The 22446-nt window shown below is 43.3% G+C and overlaps 1 protein-coding gene and 1 long non-coding RNA gene across 14 annotated transcripts in view; one reads left to right on the forward strand and one right to left on the reverse strand.

The window, feature by feature from the left end:
• Positions 1-1135: 1135 nt before the first annotated feature.
• RERE (arginine-glutamic acid dipeptide repeats) overlaps positions 1136-22446 on the forward strand; it is a 469651-nt gene continuing 448340 nt past the window's right edge. For 12 of the 13 annotated variants that reach the window (XR_013413051.1, XR_013413057.1, XM_077988803.1 and 9 more), the window contains exon 1: positions 1136-1613. The gene's annotated coding sequence lies outside the window, so the exon portion shown is untranslated. 13 annotated transcript variants of the gene reach the window in all.
• Positions 6385-8768, reverse strand: LOC144336618 (uncharacterized). Its single transcript, XR_013408588.1, has 2 exons — positions 8695-8768; positions 6385-8178 (listed from the first exon to the last, which is right to left on the reverse strand). It is a non-coding gene; the product is annotated as an uncharacterized LOC144336618 (long non-coding RNA).

A 22446-nucleotide genomic window follows, 5' to 3' on the forward strand; every position in this document is an offset into this window, starting at 1 on the left:
ATACAGACCTTAACTCCTTCGGGAAGAGTGTAGGGTATAAGGACACCAATAAGCATTTACAGAGTATTAACAAACCAACATTAGGTTGATGATTCACCCTGGATTCGTGCCAGGCTCTGTGACAGAACTCAATAAACATGATGTGCATTTCAAAAATTGCTAATCATAATTGAAATTTCCAAACCCCTCAATCCCATAAATTACATTAACTAGAATATGATCATTTGGCCTGCCCCTACTCCCTTTACAGCATGATAGACCCTGTGATTATCAGGCTTTCGGGAGGTGGGACACAATACTTTATTCTTCAAAGAAAAAGAGGTGATGTTTGGTCTTTTCTCTTTTTAGATTTTTTTTCACACTTACCCTATAGAGTTGTACACTGATCTTTCTAAAATCCCTTCTGTACCTGTACAGTCTCTTCTTTATGCCTTCATGACACTTTTTATTCTTTTCAAATAAGCAGTGCGACTTATTACTTTTTTCTTTCTTAATTCATCTTTTGTCATGTACACTATTTGAAAAATATTATGAGCTGCTCATCAGAATTTCGAAAGAGTCCCTATGCGAATCGTTTACACCCACTCTGTAGCCCGCAGGAACATGGATCCGCGTCCTAATGACTGAAAAGGCCAATTAAGACCCGGGTAACAGCAGGAGCAACCGAACTCCCGCCCACCCCAACCGGGACCTGCCCGCCCAGCTAGCCCGGCCCCGCCCGGGGGGGCGCGTGGGGCGGTCCGCGGCGGAGGAGGGCCGGCCTCGCACTCTCACAAAGACGCGCCCCCGGCGGGAGCCCAGCCCACCGCCCCGGGCCGCCGCCTGCAGCGCGCGCCCTGCAGCCCCCGGCCGCGGCGTTGTCAAGGTTTGGCCTCTCCCAGCCTTCGTCTCTGCTCATTTTATTAAAAAGATTAAAAAAAAAAAAAAAAAAAAAAAAAGGGAAAAGAGATCCCGCCTTCTCCGCCCGCCCTCCGCCTTCCATTGGCCGGGCCTACGGACGCGTCACGCCGCGCTGCGCCAATGGGGAGGTGCGATACTGCGAGGTGGGCCGGGCCCGAGCGGGGAGTGGGCGGCGGGTCGGTGCAGCAGCTCCGCCGCGGCTCCGCCACCATCGCGGAGGTGCCGCTGCTCCCACAGACGCTCGCGAGCAACCCTCCGCGCTCCGGAGCCTCCTCAGCCTCCCGAACACTTCGAGACGCTCGCCCCGCTGGGCCTCGGTCCCCGCCTCCTCCCCCCTCCTCTTCCCCTCTCTCGCTCCCCACATTGTCTCTGCCTCATTTTCTCTCCTAGTTGAGGATTAAAAAAAAAAAATCACCATCATCCTCAGGAAGCCCCCTCGCCCTCGGAAAACAAAACCAGACATGATCCTGGGCTCCCGCTTCTGAAAGATCTGCCCGACCGAGGAGGAGGGAACCTAGGTTCAAGTCGCAGGAAAGGTCACGGCAGGGAAGCCCCCTCAGCCCCTCCGCGTCGCCTCCCCGCGGGCCGCCCCTCTCGGCCCTGCGCCCCGCGGCCCCGCAGCCTCCGCGCGGCCTCCTGCCCCGTCCCCACCACTTTCCCCGGAGCTGGGCCGCGAACACCTCTTTATTGATGGTGTAGCGCTTTAGGGGAAGGTAAGTCTCCAACTTGCCCGCGCCGGGTCGTGTGCTTTCTTTTTTGGCCCCTCGTCCTGGTGGTCAGAGAGGGTCGGCCGTGAAAGCAGTCCTTCGCCCGGGGGGAGGCAGAAAGAAAAGGCTGGGGTCGAAGCCGAAGTCGAGGGGAGCCGGACGAGGGCAGGGCACTTCTTTGGTCATGTCCGGGCCAGGTGACCGTTCCTGCGTGCCTTCTGACCCATGCTCTCTCTTGGCCTCTTATTCATGCTCTTGTTGTACTTGTTTGAGGTTAAACTATTTCATGTGACTAAATTATTGGCTGAAACTGGAAGAGAAGGAAGTCAAGGACTGGAACTGTGAATTTCTTGAATGTTTGTGGATTTCGGGGTGCTGGGGGGAGGACTTTATTATTAAAGTATCATTTTCTCATTAGGGGGGAGATTTCCTCTTTGTGCTCCCAATCTCTAGTTCTCAGCTGTATGTGATTAGAGAATTAGGAAACCCAAAATCATTTGCAGCAGAATGGAATTCTTACTATCTTGTTTTAGTTCTGCTCTCTGAAGGAGGGTGGCTTCTATTTATCATTAATTTTTAAGGTGACGGAAGGATTCGTAGTTTTACATAGGATAATGTATGTATGTGTGTCTGTTGGAAAGGGGGAAAAGTATTGCAGGCTTCCTTTGAAACTGGTTGCTTGAGAAGTTGTTGAAAGGAAAACAAAATGATTCATTGTTGAATTGTCATTTTCCTCTGTCTCTTTTCCAAGGTTTGCTTACAATTTTTCTGGATTACAGACTTCAAACATTGATTTCAGCAAAATGTGTCCTTGAGAAATTGGGTGCTTTAAATGTTTCAGTATGTGTTGCTATTTTAAGGTACATTTAGAAAGTAGTTTTGTATGAATCCTGAAATAGCCTTCTTCAAAGCAATTTTTTAAACGCAAAAAAAGCTAACTAGTAAGAGGACGAACTTGGTGAATTAGAAAACAGACATTTTAATATAGCAGGAATTGATGCACCGAAGATTTGAGACAGTTTTCATAATTGCTTTCCATTTAAAGAGGGACCTTTTTGTCTAGTGTACACTGGTCTCTTTAGTCTCAGTCTGTTGGGGGAGGGGAGAGAAGCTGGATCTATACTATAATAAAATCATCTTTGGGTTGATATTTTGTTCCATGGATTTGCTTGTTGAGTTAATACTACTGTAAATTATCAACCAGTTTTGATTTTGATGGCCTGGGATGGGTGGAAAACTGGCTTGCAGCTCTCCCTGTTGTTGTTGAGGTCGAAGGGAAAAGAGGCAGAGGCAGACAGACACACACATACACGCACACACACACATACACACACAATACCAAGCTGAGGGCTCATTGTTCTTCCATACACACGTTCATTCTCTCTCTCCCATATTTGGGACTAGGTTTGCACAGACAAACACAGCTCTTTTTGGGAGAGAAGAGAGAAGATGGGGGAAGGGAGGGTGCTTTTCTGTTTCAGCTTTCTTCCACCCATCTCATGCCTGGCCTTTTTTGCAACCTTGTGAGGCAGAAGAGTGCATTGGAAACTAAAGGACACCCAAAAACATGTTCAGAGACTCCTCTTCTCTCTGCCTCCCTTTCTTCCCTTTGCAGCCCTGGTTTCTGCTGCTCTTTCTTTTTTGTGTATGTAAAGATAAAATCTCTCTTTATATGTTGTGGCCTTATGTTCAGCTCTCATTGCTTTCGTATTTCTCATTGACCCTGATTTTGTTGGGGACAGTGATTTGTTCACTTGACTCTTAGTAGTGAATGTGAGCAGAGTCTTTCTAGGTAGAAATAGATTTTATTGGTTAATATTATAAAGATTGTGTTGAGGTTAATATTTAGCAAGATGATGTTTGCATGTTTTTAGTGGTGTGATGTGTCAGGTTTCCTGGCAATTGAGCTGTCAATGTTGTTTTTGTAAATAAGGGTTAAAAGAAAAGATCTGGCTTTCTGTTTGGGGGCTCCTTTGAATACTGGACAGGGAATAGGCTAGTCCACCTGCGGTAAACCCAGCTGTGGCCCAAGGATGGAGGTTGGTGTGAATACATGTGGGTTGCAGAATAGCACCTTCTACTGGTTAATTGCTTGAAAAGACCCAGACGAAGAGGATGGGGGAGGGGATTAACGGCTGAGGCTTAATGATTTTCTTTTAAGCACAGTTGTTGTGCCTTTCTGCAAATGCCACTTCCCCGAGCTGCTAATACAGATGTCCTTTGACAGGCACGGTTGCATTGAGGCATTATTATGTTATTGGTTGTGCCTCGACATTAATTTGTTCTGTTACCAGAAGTATTTACACTTTGTGACTTCCCAGGACTCCTTTGAATTGATACCTTCTCATCTTTTATGAGACAATTTCTCTTGAAATATTACACAAGAGAGTTTATTTCTGTTCCCAGTATTGGAAATCATATACACCAGCAGTCTTTTAAAAGTTTTTAGTATCATTAATAAAAAATCAAACCTACTCTATGGAAAGTAAAGTTGTAGCACTGGACAGAGGTTTTTCTCGAGATTTAACCCAGGTAGAGGGGTAGAGGAGGAGTTGAGGGAGGGAGATCTCACTAAAATCGGCAGTTTTGCAAATGTAGTAGCCTTGCATTGCAGTAGTGTTGTTTTCAGTAGTCTTATAAAGTCTGATAGGGTGACTTATTGTATGGATTAGATAAAAAAAATAAAATTGGAAGCCAGAGAAAATGTGAAATGAGGGTGTACACGGATTAACATACAAGAAGGTCAAATTGCTGCCTGAAGGCTTGTAAACTAAGGTACAGTTTCAGAGATAATCTGCTTAATAAATGTCTCAAAAGAATTTTTATTTTCACAAATCCTAACCCATCTCAGTTGTTCTAATGTAATGAACTATTAGAGAGTTTTGCAGTGGTAAAGGGGACTGGTTGTGTAGGATAAACATCTGTTCCAGACTGACTGCTTCTAGAAATGTGACTTCCGATTCACTTTACTTTCAGAACTTCAAGAGTAATCTCTAAAGTTGTGTATCTTTTACAATGAAATGTGAACAGTTCAAATGTATTATTTTCTCAGTGGGAATAGATTCAGGGGATTTCAGTTCAATGTATTCTCCATCAGTGTTTTGTCACAAGGAAACTAGAACTGAGAACCAATTCACAACAGAAAGATAATCCAAATCAAGAAATAAAATGTACCAGTTGCCTTTTCAACTTTGATTTACTGGTCAGTCAAAAAAGCTTTTAAAAAATAGGACAGTAAGGCCTAGTGTGGTGGTTCACGCCTGTGATCCCAGCACTTTGGGAGGCCAAGGTGAGTGGACCACCTGAGGTCAGGAGTTGGAGACCAGCCTGGCCAACACGGTGAAACCTTGTCTCTACTAAAAATACAAAAATTAGCTTGGCACTTTGGTGTGTGGCTGTAATCCCAGCTACTTGAAGGGCTGAGGCACGATAATTGCTTGATCTCAGAGGCAGAGGTTGTAGGGAGCTGAGATCGGCACCACTGCACTCCATCCTGGGTGACAGAGCGAGACTCTGTCTCAAAAAATAAAAAAAAGAAAAATAGGACAGTAAACGCTGTCAGGTCCTGAAATAATTATGTGTAATATTGAACAGATACTGAACAGAAATGTGCCAGGTGCTGTAAAAACACACATATAAGAATATAATCTGTGCCCTTCTAAAAACCTGTATATGCTGAGTATGATAATGGATTTAGTAAGCATTCATTACTTAAAAATTAGTTTCAAATCTCAGTGATCAAAAAAAATTTAAGTAGTAAAATAAGTTGGACATACCAAGTTCTTTTGGGAGTAGTATGCTTTCCTACTAAACTACTTTTGGCAGCTACTTTTGCAGTTGATTTAAAGGTTAAGATAGCAGAAAATTCAAATGTTTAAGTGAGTCATTAGTGTAACCTAGCTGTGAACTTTGTTACACACACACACACACACACACACACACACAGACATCCTGAAAGAAAAACTGTTGTTTTACATAATCAGTTTCTGATAATGCTGTGCTCTAGTTAATCACAGGATTTCTTTTTTTACTACTAGGAATTCCTCTTGAATCATATTTAAGTGATTGTTGAATCATATTTGTGTGATTGGTATCCTGATAATTATTCTGGAGTTGAAACTTTCCTTGTCCTATTTAAGTGTGATTTTGCTGAGCCTGTTGGCTTATGTTTGGTTTCTTGTCTAACAGAGTTATAGTTGGTGTGTGTTTTTTTTTTTAATAATGGAGGAGAAATGAACATTTTAAATATGTGTTGGAACATTGTTAAGATTGCATAGACCAATTTAATGAACATTTGAACACAAGTAACTCAAGCTCAAATACTAAATACATTTACTAGCTTCGAGTTTGGGTTGGAATTGTGATTTGTATGGCTAACTTGTTGGTGTGCCAAGTAATATAAGATATACTGTGTGTCTGTACATTAGGTAACTAGGTCATAGAGTACAGTTAATATAAGATGCTTTTTTTTTTTTTTATAAAGTGACCTGTTTGTGCCAGTGTAAAATTATTATTATTATTATTTTTTGAGACGGAGCTCGCTCTGTCGCCCAGGCTGGAGTGCGATGGCACGATCTCGGCTCATTGCAACCTTGCCTCCCAGGTTCAAACAATTCTCCTGCCTCATTCTCCTGAGTAGCTGGGATTACAGATGTATGCCACCACACCTGGCTAATTTTTGTATTTTTAGTACAGATGGGGTTTTACCATGTTGGCCAGGCTGGTCTTGAACTCCTGACCTCAAGTGATCCACCCACCTTGGCTTCCTAAAGGGCTGGGATTACAGGCGCGAACCACTGTGCATGGCATATTTTTAATTGGTAAAATTTGCCAGTGTGTCAGCAAGTGTGAGCAATATGTTTAACTGTGAAAATTTTCCTTATATGGTTAGGTTATAAAAGGATGTGACCTCTAATTCATAAACCACTTGGTATTTGAGGAATCCTCATAGCCTATTTGTCTTGGGTTTTTGCATCGGAAGTCGAAGCCATGGGTTATATCTTAATTTTAAAGTAGTTATACACATGACTTTTAAGGACTTTGGTTAGGCTGTTTTTCATTGCAAGGAACAGGAAGTCTTCCAAGTCATCTCAAGTTGGAGAAAAGTAGAACAGAAATTTAAGCCATACGAGTCAGGCCTCACCTAGGAACAAAAACCCCGGTTCCGCAGTGCCTCATACATACTGGAATACTATCAGGGATATGGATCCCACCCAGCTTTAGCAACCAGATGCCTTGTTGCCTCCTCAGCAGGAGGAGTTTGTGGCGCCTTACCCTAGTGCCACGGCCCTGTATATGAGTGTCCAGGCTGTGTGTTGCAATAAATATACCACCCTAAGGGGGACAGTATTGACATTGTTGGCCTGGACTAACCTTAAAAGAGAGCTTGTGAGGAAGCATGGCTGTGCAGCATCTTTAGACAGTCCTGAAGCAGCAGGGCAGAGCTCCTGCTACAAAAACCCATTCTAGCTCACACAGCCATGCACACATTCAGCAGAGCATGCATGGACACATTCATTGGCACCTACATATGTTCCCTAGGCTCCCAGAAGTCTAATTCTTTTTTGAGAGAGGGTCTTGTTCTATTGTTCAGGCTGGAGTGCAGTGGCATGAGCATGGCTCACTGCAGCCTTGAACTCCTGGGCTCAAGTTATCCTCCCTCCTTGGCCTCCCGAGTAGCTGGGACTGGGACTAGAGGTATGCACCACTACACCTGGCTAATTACATTTTTGTAGAAATCAAGTCTTGCCATGTTGCCCAGGCTGGTCTTGAAGTCCTAGGCTCAAGTGATCCTCCCACCTTGGCCACTCAAAGTGCTAGGATTACAGTTGTGAGCCACCATGCGCAGCCAAAGGTCTGATTCTTTGACCTTCTTCCTGCTTCTAGGGTGGGGAGCAAGGGAGTACAGTGATGGAGGCACTCAGTGTGTGTGGGGTGAGTACAGTTCAGGGGGAGTGTGAGCAGATGAGCGTGTTTGTTTGTTTGAACTGCCTGGGGAGGCACTGGAAATCTTCTCTGGCAGGACCTGGCTATGCTGGGGAAGTATATCCACCCAAGTGGATTCTAGGCATGAGCCACTGCGCCTGGCGGCTATTGTTGATTTTGATAGCTTATTCTAACAGCTTATTTTCCTTCAGGAGACTTCATTGTCATAACTCATAGTCAGTTATGATCCTTTTTTTTTTAGGTGGTATCATTTTATTACATTTGTCTTACTCTCCTTTTATTTTCTGTGACTCTGCCATCCACCTGCCTATCTACCTGCCTACCCAAGTCAGTGTTTCCCAAACTGTATTTATGGCTTACTAATATGTTGCAGGTACTTTAAGTATGAGGTGAAATACGTTTATAATGCACATGAGCTCTTTAAAGCCTCAGAAACATTTTATACTATAGAGGGATTTTGTTTTTCATTTTCCTCCCTTACCCCAAAGAATACCTGTTTCTTTCTCATGAGATACTCATGGGATAGATACTACTATTCTAGTTTAATAGAACAATTTGAGATGCACCTGTAAAATTACTTTTTTTTAAAATTTAAATTTTAAGTTTTTTGAGGAAAGGTCTTGCTCTGTCATCCAGTCTGGAGTGCAGTGGTACAATCTCTGCTCACTGCAGCCTTGAACCCCCGGGCTCAAATGATCCTCCTGCCTCAGCCTCCCGAGTAGCTGGGACCATAGGCATGCGCCACCATACCCAGCTAGTTTTTATATTTTTTGTAGAGACAGAGTTTTGCCATGTTGCCCAGGCTGGTCTTGAACTTCTCAGCTGAAGTGATCTACCCTCATTGGTGTCCCAAAGTGTTGGGATTACAGGCATGAGCCACTATGTCCCGATTAATTTTATTTAAAAATAACTTTAGGCTCACGCCTGTAATCCCAGCACTTTGGGAGGCTGAGACAGGCGGGTCACCTGAGGTCAGGAATTCAAGACCAGCCTGACCAACATGGTGAAACCCCGTCTCTACAAAAATAAATTAGCTGGGCGTGATAGCAGATACCTATAATCCCAGCTACTCAGGAGGCTGAGGTGGAAGAATCGCTTGAACCAGGGAGGCGGATGTTGCAGTGAGCAGAGATCGTGCCACTGCACTCCAGCCTGGGGAACGGAGTGAGACTCCATCTCAAAAAAAAAAAAAAAAAAAAAACTTTAAAAATGTTTATATTATTTTGTTTGAAGGGAGGAGTATCAAATAATTTTTTTTGCAGGGAGGAGTATCAAATAATTTGTAGATTTATTAAGTTTAATTAATTAGCTAAATAATTACTTTAGAGACAAGGTCTCAGTGTCCAGCTCAAGCTGGAGTGCAGTGGCATGATCACAGCTCACTGCAACCTTGACCTCCCAGGCTCAAGTGATTCCCCCATCTCAGCTTCCTGTGTAGCTGAGACTACAGGCACATGCCACCACACCTGGCTAAAAAAGTTGTTGTTGTTGTAGAGATGGTGTCTTGTTATGTTGCCCAGGCTGGTCTCAAACTCCTGGATTGAATCATCCTCCTGCCTTGGTCTCCCAGTGTTGGGATTATAGGCATGAGCCACCAATCCCAGTCTGGATTTATTTTAAAACTGCCACAGTAGTTCAAAGGAGAGAGATGTGACATTTAAAAAATGTTTTTCCCCTTGATTAGTTAGTTCTTAATACCTTGAAGCAATGCTTTACTTTGACTGGAACATAGTTGCTGGTTCTTAGAGGAGAGTGACATGACCAAAACCTCACGTTATTCATCTTCCCTATCTGTGTTGAGATAGCTTTTATTTCCTACCTTCTTTCTGTTCTTACATCAGATTTAATCTGTTTCATTTGAAACTGTGCTCATGGCCAGGCGCGGTGGCTCATGCCTGTAATCCCAACACTTTGGGAGGCCGATGTGGGCAGATCACCTGAGGTCAGGAGTTTGAGACCATCCTGGCCAACATGGTTAAACCCCATCTCTACTAAAAATACAAAAATTAGCTGGGTCTGGTGGCGGGTGCCTGTAGTCCCAGCTACTCAGGAGTCTGAGGCAGGAGAATCTCTAGAACCTGGGAGGCAGAGGTTGCAGTGAGCCGAGATTGCGACACTGCACTCTAGCCTGGGCGACAGAGTGAGACTCTGTCAACAACAACAACAACAACAACAACAACAACAACAAAAAACTGCTCAGGACACAGTGCCTGAAGTTTTTTTGGTTTGGCCACTTCTATTTCCTACCACTTAAATACCTTTTCTTCAATTCTTGTTATAACCTTCTCACTCATTTGATCACTTCATATCTTGTATTAATGTGTATTACTTCCATTTATATTTTAGAACTAATTATGTTCTCTTTATTAGATTATACATCTCTTGAAGGCAGAAAGTTTTCCTTTGACTACAGCAGTATGTGTGCTCACACTTAGAATTAGATGTATTCTGAAAAACACATTTTATTGACTCTAAGATGCCATCATTTGTAAAATGCACTATTATTTTATATACTGCTAAGAATGAAAAAAATGCTGCCAGTTAACCTCTGTGAGACCTTTCCTAATTCCGGTGGTATACAAATGTAAAACAAGCATTATGAGTCTTAGAGTCATTGAAATATGGTCCATCTATTTAGGTTGACTTTCTTTTCACAACTGTCTGTTCCCTGGAAAGCATGTCTGAAGAAAGATTTTAAAGCAGATTATTTTCTTTCATAGGAACAGTATTATAGGTTGCGTTCTTGCCTAAGGATTTAGCATGAAAAATCTTAGCTACAGCCAACAGAGATGCTACTATAAACCTGAAGTAATTATAGTTAAACTATGTTCTAGTTCCTATGGAGTAGGTATAATTATTATGTATTTTGATTTGTAATATATGTTGTATATCTATAATATACACAAATACTACCCTACTGTATTACCATTTTGATCTAAAATGTGCAGGGTTTATGTTAAATATTGATGTTCTTCATGATTCTATCCATTAACTTTTCCCTCAGTACTACTTTTTTTTTTTTTTTTTAAGACGAAGTCCCACTCTGTCGCCCAGGCTGGAGTGCAGTGATGTGATCTCAGCTCACTGCAAGCTCCGCCTCCTGGATTCACGCCATTCTCCTGTCTCAGCCTCCCGAGTAGCTGGGACTACAGGCACCCACCACCACGCCCAGCTAATTTTTTGTATTTTTTAGTAGAGACGGGGTTTCACCATGTTAGCCAGGATGGTCTTGATCTGACCTCATGATCGCTGGCCTTGGCCTCCCAAAGTGCTGTGATTACAGGCGTGAGTCACCGCACCCAGCCCTTCCTCAGTACTTCTTTAACACCAGTTTGGTCCAGCCTAGAAGTTTGAAAATCTCTTTCTTGAGATGCAGATCTGTGTTGTCTTTTGCCTCCTTGAATATCTTTTTGGCCCTAAGTTTCAGAACTTACCAAGCTGTAGTATTTGTCTGCCATTAACCATTATGCTGTTGCAGAAAAGTTGTTAAGAGCTCTAGACTCAATCTGCAGCCCACTGCTTATTAACTCTGTGACTTCAGGCAGGTTATTTACCTTTCTGGGTCTCAGTTTCCTCCTCTGTAAAATAGAGATAATAATACTCATGGGTTTGTTGTGAGGACCAAAGTAATTAATTCATATAAAGTATTTAAAAAAGTCCCTGGCACAGAGTAAATGGTCAATAAATATTAGCCTCTTTTTATTATTATTGTTATTGTCATCCAGAGATCTAGCTTTGCAGTATGTTTTCTTTGTTATTTATAATAATCAGGAGATCTGCAGGAGACAATGGGTGAACACCAGATGGTTTGAATAAATTCTCTCTGAGGTATCAATTCTAAAATGTTCGCTATTCCTTGATATAGGAAATGCTAAAAAACAATATGTGATTAAATACCAAGTGAATAGAGTAATAGTGCAGTTTGAAGTTTGGGGTGTTAATAAATGATCAGAATGTCATGGCTTAGCTGTTCCTCTTATTTATTATGTTCCTGAAGGAATGTTTGTTTTAGACAAGGTCTTGCTCTGCTGCCGAGGTTCTGGAGTGCATTGAGTGGTGCATGATCACGGCTCACTATAGCCTCGACCTTGAGGGTCCAAGTGATTCTCCCACCTCAGCCTCCCAAAGTGCTGGGATTACAGGTGTGACTCACCACGCCTGGCCTCTGAAGGAGATTTATGTAAGTAGAACAATGGCAAGTGGGAAATTAGAAGTGTTACTTTATTATTAATTTGGGCTTTTGGCCAAAATACCAACGTAAATTTGTGTAGTAAACAGGGTGAGAGCATATTACTTAAGCTCCAGGACTAGTCAAGGGCTCTCTCATCCTCCTCAATTTCACTGTCTTACTACTCTTTGGTTGATGGCTTTGCAGAAGACCCGACGATTAGTGTTTTAGAGTGTGTAAGAGTGAAATGACCAAGAACAAGAACGCAAACTCTCACATGTATGTGACTTTTTTTCTATCTTGCACTTGAATCAAGATTTGTGTGACTTTTAATCTTCGTTGATCTTCATACTTGTAAACAGGGTTCAATCAGTATTGTGGACTCTTGACCCAATCAGATTAGTGTTCCATCCTCTTAGAGTGATTCAAGAAGGAAGGCGATTGAGGGAGAGAGCAAGACATCTTGTTGGTCCGGCTTCAAATCTCTAGTGAGGTTGATGTAATGGCCTGTGAGGAATAACTAAAAATATTTGGCTATCTACCGAAGCAATCCTACCTTCTGACATTTTTCAGGATAGTCCCTGGGACTGCGGGGGTGGGGGGTGGCGGAACTGCAAAGTATTTTTCAAATTTAAGAATAAGGCTAGATGTGGTGGCTCACAACTGTAATCCTAGTGCTTTGGGAGGTCAAGGCAGGAGGATCACTTGATACCAGGAGTTTGAGACCAGCCTGGGCAATGTAACAAGACCCCCGTCTCTGTCAAAAAAATTAAAAATTAACCAGGTGTGGTAGCACGTGCCTATAGTCCTAACTACTTAGGAGGCTGAGGCGGGAGGATTGTTTGAGCCTACAAGGTCAAGGCTGCAATGAACCAAGATGGTGCCATTGCTCTTCAGCCTGGGAGACAGAGTGAGATCCTGTGACAACAACAGAATTTAAGGATAAGAGAACCCCATAAGGTACAATTAGGGAAAGATATCTTGTGATAAATAAGATTTGCCGTGTGGAGAACTGACCCACCATCAATGATGGCTGCTATGGCATTTTGGTAAGATGCCGATGCTAATTTTGGTAACAGCAGTGTCATCTTTGGGGAATATGGTTATGTGTGATTATATTAGCAGAGCAAAGCTGAAGTCTAGTCATATTGTACTCTCATATTGTAGCCTGAAGCAAGAATATGACAGCAGGGGAGTGATGAACTTGGAGGCTAGAGAAGAGGGAGGCAGAGGGTTTCACTCAGCTTCTACAGCCTTGGCTGCATTGATGCTGGCTTGTCAGCTCCTGTAGGAAGAGGCCCGTCATCTGCTTTGGTCACTTCAGTGCACCTTTCATGCGAGGAGTATAGTAGGCATTCATTTGTTAAATGAATGAATAATATTACCGTATGGTATTATTGAGGTAGAGATAAGGGAGATTTGGCTTAATCGCTTGACCCCAAGGCATACTTAGGAAGTTGTTACTATTATTTTTTGAGACGGAGTCGCCCTCTGTCACCAGGCTGGATGATCTCGGCTCACTGCAACCTCTGCCTCCCGAGCTCAAGCGATTCTCCTGTCTCAGCCTCCCAAGTAGCTGGGATTACAGGCGATCACCACCATGCCTGGCTAAATTTTGTGTTTTTAGTAGAGATGGGGCTTTGCCATGTTGGCCAGGCTGGTCTTGATCTCCTGACCTCCGGTGATCCGCCCACCTCTGCCTCCTAAAGTGCTGGGGGATTATAGGTGTGAGCCACTGCGTCTGGCCAAAAAATTATTGATAATAGCAATTTTATACCTCAAATATAGTGTAGAAAAAAACATTTTAGAGCTTAGTTATTTGAATCATCAAAAATAAGTTTGTCACGCCTGTAATCCCAGCACTTTGGGAGGCTGATATGGGTAGATTGCCTGAGGTCAGGAGTTTGAGACCAACCTGGCCAACATGATGAAACCCCGTCTCTACTAAAAATACAAAAATTAGCTGGGCGTGGTGGCGAACGCTTGTAATCTCAGCTACTTGGGAGACTGAGACAGGAGAATCTCTTGAACCTGGGAGGCAGAGGTTGCAGTGAGCTGAAATTGCACCATTGTACTCCAGCCTGGAAAGCAAGTGTGAAATTCCGTCTCAAAAAAAAAGTTTGTTTATTTATTTATTTTTGTTTTGTTTTGAGATGGAGTCTCACTCCTGTTGCCCAGGTTGGAGCGCAATGGCGCGATCTCGGCTCACTGCAACCTCTGCCTCCCAGGTTCAAGCGATTCTCCTGCCTCAGCCTTCTGAGTAGCTGGGACTACAGGCACGCACCACCATGCCCGACTAATTTTTGTATTTTTTTTTTTTGAGTTGGATTCTCACTCTTATCACCCAGGCTAGAGCACAATGGTGCAGTCTCTGTTCACTGCAACCTCCGCCTCCTGGATTCAAGTGATTCTCCTGTGTTGGCCTCTCGAGTAGCTGGGACTACAGGCGCCAGCCACGATCCCTGGCTAATTTTTGTATTTTTAGTAGAGGTGAGGTTTCACCATGTTGACCAGGCTGGTCTGGTACTCCTGACCTCAAGTGATCCACCCGCCTCAGCCTCCCAAAGTGCTGGGATTACAGGTGAGAGCCACCGCACCTGGCTTAATTTTTGTATTTTTAATAGAGATGGGGTTTCATCATATTGGCTAGGCTGGTCTGGAACTCCTGACCTCAGGCGATCTACCCACCTCAGATTCCCAAAGTGCTGAGGTTACAGGAATGAGCTGTTGCGTCCGGCCCCCCAAAATGAGTTTATTTTAATCTAGTAAGTTTAAAATGTGTATTCAAAATTATTTAATAGCTGAACATGGTGGCGGGCATCTGTAATCCCAGCTACTCAGGAGCCAGGACAATCGCTTGAACCTGGGAGGCTGAGGTTGCAGGGAGCCACGGCACTGCAACCTGGATGACAGAGCAAGACTCTGGCTCAAAACAAACAAACAAACCAAAGCAAAGATAAAAAATCATTTGAAAGAGTAAAATTTAATAAATATAGTAGTCTTTCTCTATAATTTTGCCTTGTTTTAGATAGGATTAGATTCAGCAGTGAGTAGTAGAAACCAAAAATAACAATGGCTTGAACAAGATAGAAGTTACCTTTCTTTCATGTATCTCATAGGCAGTCCTAAACCAGTATGGTATCTTCATGCTCATTAGGGGACCCAGCCTTCAACATGTAACTCTTTCCTTTTAGTCAAAGGTGGCTTCTCCACTTTCTCACATTAGTTGTACATTCTGACCAGCAGGAAGGAGGAAGAGGCAAAAGCTGGGCATGCCCCCATCTTGTGAAGATACTTTCCAGGAATTGTACGTATCGCTTCTGCTATGTCCCTTCGATTATAACAAGGTCACATATAACTGCAAGAGAAGCTGGAATGTATATTCTATACTGGAAATTCCTATGTGCCTAGTCAAGAATCAGGAGTTCTCTTACTTTGGAAGGAGGGAAGAATTAGTATTGCACTACATCTGGCAGTTTGTGCCATAAATGCCAGTGGAATGGCTAATGTAGTATTAACACATTTGATAATTTGACAGTATTGTTTGTAATCCTTCAGTATTATTTGTAAGAATAACCCCCCACCTCCAGTTCAGTATTCAGTATAGAATTTTCACTAAAATTTGTCTCGATCTAACTATGGCTTCAGATTTTTATTGCTGGATAAATTTTCTAACAAGATGAACTGCCTTCTGATTTGAACATTCTGATCTTGGTAGCATAATCTGTCATGTGTACATATATATATTTTATGTGATTCATTATTGTAGGAATAATTACTGAAATTTCCTAAGTTGTTATATACTTAGGATTATACACATATGATTAAAGAGCTTGTTGAGACTTAATTTTTAACATCTATAAACTGGAAAAATGTGCATACATGTTGTTTCTATTAATATATTGAGAAAAGTTTTCATTAATATTCGTATTCCTTAAGAAATTTAGCTTTATAAAACATCTACATGTTTCTTACATATTTTGGTTGGAATGGCTTAGCACCTTTGTTTGCATAGCTTAGTGAGAATTTAGTCTTTGTGGAATCCTTAAACACTTGATGCCACAAAAAGTTTAGTTGGCTGGGCACAGTGGCACAAGCCTGTAATCCCAGCACTTTGTGTGGCTGAGGCAGGCAGATCACTTGAGCCCAAGAATTTGAGACCAGCCTGGACAACATGGCAAAACCCAGTCTTTCTGGAAAAAAACAAACAAAAAAACCCAAAAGCCAGTCATGGTGGTGTGCACCTGTAGTCTCAGCTACTCAGGATGCCGAGGAGGGAGAATTGATTTAGCCTGGGAGGTCAAGGCTGCAGTGAGCTGTGATTCAGCCACTGCACTTCAGTCTGGGCAACAGAATGAGACTCTGTCTCAAAAAAACAAAAAAACAGACCACCCTCCCCTCCAAAACTTTAGTAACTTGGGGTTATATGTAGACTTGGAATATTTATTCTGTAATGGTTCTGATAATGAACAGTGAACTTCTTTTTTTTTTAAATTTATTTATTTATTTTTTTATTTTTGAGATGGAGTCTCACTCTGTCCCCAGGCTGGAGTACAGTGGCACAATCTTGGCTCACTGCAACCTCCGTCTCCCGGGTTCAAGCGATTCTCCTGCCTCAGCCTCCCGAGTAGCTGGGACTACAGGCATGTGCCACCATGCCCAGCTAATTTTTGTATTTTTAGTAGAGACGGGGTTTCACCATGTTGGCCAGGATGGTCTTGATCTCTTGACCTCATGATCCTCCCGCCTCAGCCTCTCAAAGTGCTGGGATTACAGGTGTTAAGTCACTGCGCCCAGTCGAACAGTGACTTCTTTTCACAGCTCAGATAGCTTTAGTTTCATACAGTTTGTCTTTCCATATATTGAGTGTCATATTTTGTTTGCCTCAGCATATAAACTGTGCAATTGTATAATTGTCATAAATAAACTTACTTTAAAATATAATTTATAAATTCTTTTCGTCAACTTAGACCTAATGTTCTGAATGTGTTAAGAAGTTTTAGTGTCCAAGGACTTCTTAGAATCCATAGTTGCCTTTTTTGGAGGCATACCAGGGCCCTGGGCAGCTGGATGGAGAGGGAGGGATCTTACCTTTTGTACTTTCCTTATATAGCATTTGTTGCAGGTAAACAAGACCTAATTCAAATGAATACATAATAGAAGCCTGTTTTTTTTTTGCCCCTTTCTTTTTATTATATGCTTTAGTGAAATATGAGTTTAATTAATGTAGCAGAATAGGGCATACAAAATGACCAAGACAGAGATTGTACCCTTGATGATTTTCTCACTAATGAGAAAGATGAGACATGTACACAACTGAGTACTAGGTAGAAGAAAGTGCCTCCAGAGGTGTTGCTACTATGGTTTAAGAAAGAGAATCAGCTCTGGATGGGGGCATTAGGGAGGATCTGGTGTAGGAGCTGGTGTTTCACCTGTGTTTTGAAGGATTGGCAGGATTTGGACATATGATAAGTAGCTAAGAGGATTTCAGGCAGGAAATTGCATGAAGCAAAGGCACAGAGCCTGGAAAGCTTGGGAAATGGTGAGTACTTTTGCTGCTTCTATGATGGGGATTATTAAATTGTGTTTCGATTTTCTTTTTTAAAAAGATATCTTTTAAAATGTTCTATAGCAGATGCAGGCAGGCATAGTTTTTTCAACTCGGGTAATTTGTGTTTGAAGCTGTAGCTGGTAGCTGTTCAGATAACAGAGTAAGAGCATTTTGGAGAGGGAGTCCTTGGGACTGGTTTCTCAAAGAAGGAACAGACTGGTTTGACCAGAACCATAGGGCGTTGGAAAGATAGGTTGGGATCATAGCATAGGCAGATTCAACACCAGAGTTAAATGATTTTATTTGATAGCTTCATGTGTTCAAATGAAATACAAATTGTAATTATAAAATTAATATATACTCATTGTAATCACTTTCACACAATTTAGTATTCCTCCAGATGTTTTCCATGCATATATAAGCACACTGTACATAGCATCTTGAATTTAAAAAAATTCCAAACATATATTTTTCAATTCAATACTTATAACTCAGGTTTGTTTTTGAAAACAGCTGCATAATCGGACACTGTATGGATATATACTTCACTTTTCCCATTGATGGATGGTTAAATTGTCTCAGACTGGTTTGCATCCTCATATCTGTACTGTTGTACAATTATACAAGTATGTGTATAGGATAAGCTCTTAAGTGGAGTTGCTGAATCAGTGGGTTATATTTACTTTTTATTTTTATTTATTTTTTTTTTTTTTGAGACGGAGTCTCGCTCTGTCGCCCAGGCTGGAGTGCAGTGGCCCGGATCTCAGCTCACTGCAAGCTCTGCCTCCCGGGTTTACGCCATTCTCCTGCCTCAGCCTCCCGAGTAGCTGGGACTACAGGCACCTGCCACCTCGCCCGGCTAGTTTTTTGTATTTTTTAGTAGAGACGGGGTTTCACCGTGTTAGCCAGGATGGTCTCGATCTCCTGACCTCGTGATCCGCCCGTCTCGGCCTCCCAAAGTGCTGGGATTACAGGCTTGAGCCACCGCGCCCGGCCTTACTTTTTATTTTGAAAGCTGTAAATAAATTGCCCCCAAAGATTTGCCTGTGTACACACAGAATATTTTAGGGTTCTGATTTCCTTCTCACCAACCCTGGATATTGTAAAATTTCATAATCTTTGTTAATCTGATAGGTAGAAATGTGTACAGTGCTATTATCTTTTTATTTAAAAACTTTTTTTTTTTTGGCTGGGCATGGTGGCTCACACCTGTAATCCCAGTACTTTGGGAAGCTAAGGTGGGCGGATCACCTGAGGTTGGGAGTTTGAGACCAGCCTGACCAACATGGAGAAACCCCATCTCTACTAAAATTACAAAATTAGCCTGGTGTGGTGGTGCATGCCTGTAATCCTAACTACTTGGAAGGCTGAGGCAGGAGAATCGCTTGAAACTGGGAGGTGGAGGTTGTGGTGATCCAAGATTGTGCCATTGCTTTCCAGCCTGGGCAACAAGAGCAAAACTCTGTCTCAAACAAAAAAGAACAAATTTTTTTGAGACAGGGTCTTGCTTTGTCATCCAGGTTGGAGTGCAGTGGTGTGATCATTGCTCACTGCAGCCTCGATCTCCTGGGCTCAAGCGATCTTCCCATCTCAACCCCCCCAAGTAGCTGAGGCTACAGGAATGCACTACCATACCTGGCTAATTTGTGTATTTTTTGTAGAAACAGGGTTTTACCATTGCTCAGGCTGGTCTCGAACTCCTGGACTCAAGCACTCCACTTACCTCAGCCTCCCAAAGTGCTAGGATTACGGGCGTAAGCCACCAGGCCTGGCCTTAAAATTTTTTTGAGACTGAGTCTTGCTGTATTGCCCAGGCTGGAGTGCGGTGGCGCAATCTCGGCTCACTGCAACCTGTGGCTCCCAAATTCAAGCAGTTCTGCCTCAGCCTCCCTAGTAGCTGGGACTATAGGTATGCACCACCACGCCCCGCTAATTTTTGTGTTTTTAGTAGAGATGGGGTTTCACTATGTTGGCCACGCTGGTCTCGAACTCCGGACGTCAAGCGATCACCTGCCTTGGCCTCCCAAAGTTCTGAGATTACAGGCCTGAGCCACCGCGTCCGGCCCTTAAAAAGTGTTTTTAGAGACAGAATCTCTGTTTCTCAGGCTGGAGTGAGGTGGTGCAGTCATAGCTCACTGCAGCCTCTTAACTCTTGGGCTCAAGTGATCCTCCTGAGTAGCTGGGACTACAGGTGTGTACTATAGTGCCTGGCTCCTGCAATATCATTTGAATTTGCATTTCTTTGACCATGAATGAAGTTGATGATCTTTTCATATATCAGAATTTTAAGATACACTTTTGTGGTCTCTCAGTCATAGAGACAGGTGGTTTATGTTATATGGAGTACTTTGTTTCTGAGTGTAATTTATTTTTAAAACACATTTAAATAAAAGCTTCATTGAGATCAGTCACATGCTGTAAAATTTACTCTTTAAAGACTGCAATTTCTGGATTTTAGTCATTTAATTAATTTATTTTATTTTATTTTTTGACATAGAGTCTTGCTCTGTAGCCCATGCTGGAGTGCAGTGGTGTGATCATGGCTCACTGCAGGGGTGTCCAATCTTTTGGCTTCCCTGGGCCACGTTGGAAGAAGAAGAAATGTCTTGGGCCATACATAAAATACAGCAACACTGGCCAGGCGCGGTGGCTCACGCCTGTAATCCCAGCACTTTGGGAGGCTGAGGCGGGCAGATCACCTGAGGTCAGGAGTTTGAGACCAGTCGTCTGGCCAGCATGGTGAAACCTCATCTTTACTAAAAATACAAAAATTGGCTGGACGTGGTGGCAGATTCCTGTAATCCCAACTACCTGGGGGGCTGAGGCAGGGAGAATTGCTTGAACTCGGGAGGTGGAGGTTGCAGTGAGCCCAAATTGTGCCACTGCACTCCAGCCTGGGTGACAGAGTGAGACTCCGTCTTAAAAAAAAGCAGAAAAACCAAAACCAAAACAAAACATTAACACTAACAATAGCTGATGAGCTAAAAATAAAAAAATCACAAAAAAACTCATAACGTTTTAAGAAAGTTTACAAATTTGGCCGGGCGCGGTGGCTCACGCCTGTAATCCCAGCACTTTGGGAGGCCGAGGCGGGCGGATCACAAGGTCAGGAGATCGAGACCACGGTGAAACCCCATCTCTACTAAAAATACAAAAAATTAGCCGGGCGCGGTTGTGGGCGCCTGTAGTCCCAGCTACTCGGGAGGCTGAGGCAGGAGAATGGCGTGAACCCGGGAGGCGGAGCTTGCAGTGAGCCGAGATCGCGCCACTGCACTCCAGCCTGGGCTGGGCGACAGAGCGAGACTCCGTCTCAAAAAAAAAAAAAAAAAAGAAAGCTTACAAATTTGTTTTGGACCTCATTCAAACCTGTCCTGGGCTGTGGGTTGGACAAGCTTGACTTACTGCATCCTCAAATTCCTGGTCTCAGGTGATCCTCCTGTTTAAGCCTCCTCCTGAGTATCTGGGATTACAGGTGCATGTCACCATGCCTGGCTAATTTTGATTTTAATTTAATTAATTAAAATATTTAATAACCTAAATGAAACATCTAAAACCACAGCTTCTGGAAGAACTGCTTGTTCTTGACTGTCTTGTACCTCTCTTTGAACTTGACCCTGGCCTCTCGTTAGCCTTGCATTTAAGAGCAGCGTCTCTGAAGATATCCTTGTTGATGAGAGTTTTCTGCAAGGGGATATCCACAGAACACCTTGTGAGCATGAGATGATTGTAGTTACAAACTTTCACAGACGACTTGATCTTTGGCTGGGCATGGTGTACTCACGCATGTAATCCCGGCACTTTGGGAGGCCAAGGCTGGTGGATCACCTGAGGTCAGGAGTTCGAGACCAGCCTGGCCAACATGATGAAACCCCGTCTCTACTAAAAAAACAGAAATTAACAGGGCGTAGTGGCATGTGCCCGTGGTCCCAGCTACTCAGGAGGCTGAGGCAGGAGAATCACTTGAACCCGGGAGGCAGAGTTTGCAGTGAGTTGAGGTCTGCCATTGGACTCCAGCCTGGGTAATGAGCTAAACTCCGTCTCAAAACAAAAACAAAAACAAAAAGGCTGGACGCAGTGGCTCACGCCTGTAATCCTAGCACTTTGGGGGGCCGAGGCGGGTGGATCACCTGAGATTGGGAGTTCGAGACCAGCCTGTCTAACATGGTGAAACCCCATCTCTACTAAAAATACAAAAATTAGCTGGATGTGGTGATGCACGTCTGTAATCCTAGTTACTCAGGAGGCTGAGGCAGGAGAATCGCTTGAAACCCGGGAGGTGGAGGTTGCAGCCAAGATTGTGCCACTGCACTCCAGCCTGGGCGACAGAGCAAGACTCCATCTCAACAACAACAACAACAACAAAAAAGACTTGATCTTTGACTCTTCTTCATCTTCTTGCCCACAACAGCTGTCAGTTTGCGGGGATAGTGGTCAAATCCAGCCACCAGAACATGGCTGTGAGGGCGATCTGAGGTGCCATCATCAATGTTCTTCATGATGATATCTTTGCTTCCTGAGTAGCATGTGGCATAGCGTCTGGCCAGAACAGCACCACTTTCATGAACTTGCCCATTTTTACAGCAACCACCCAGGCCTACAGCAGAAAGCCTGGGTAATTTTTTTTTTTTTTGAGACAGAGTCTTGCTCTGTCACTTAGGCTGTTGTGCAGTGGCAGAATCTTGGCTCACTGCAATCTCTGTCCCCCAGCTGGGTTCGAGCAATTCTCTAGCCTCAGCCTCCTGGGTAGCTGGGATTACAGGCGCTTGCCACCATGCTTGGCTAATTTTTTTGTATTTTTAGTAGAGACTGGGTTTCGCCCTGTTGGCCAGGCTTGTCTCTAACTCCTGACCTCAGGTGATCCACCTGCCTTAGCCTCCCAAAGTGCTAGGATTACAGGCGTGAGCCACTGCACCCCGCCTAATTTTTAAATTTTTTATATAAGTGGGGTCTTGCTATGTTTCCCAGGTTGGTTTCAAACTCCAGGCCTCAAGCGATCCTCCCACCTTAGCCTTCCAAAGTGTCGGGATTACAGGAATGAGCCACTGCACCCGGCCTAGTCATTTATTTTAAAATTGAGTGCCAACCATTGTCTTATTATTTGTAGTAAATGCCTGTTAGGCTGAACTTGAAGTTCTCTCTTTCTTCATTCAGCATGTAGGCCCCAAATTTGAAAT

Source organism: Macaca mulatta, chromosome 1, assembly GCF_049350105.2.
Source record: "Macaca mulatta isolate MMU2019108-1 chromosome 1, T2T-MMU8v2.0, whole genome shotgun sequence".
Taxonomy (NCBI): Eukaryota; Metazoa; Chordata; class Mammalia; order Primates; family Cercopithecidae; genus Macaca; species Macaca mulatta.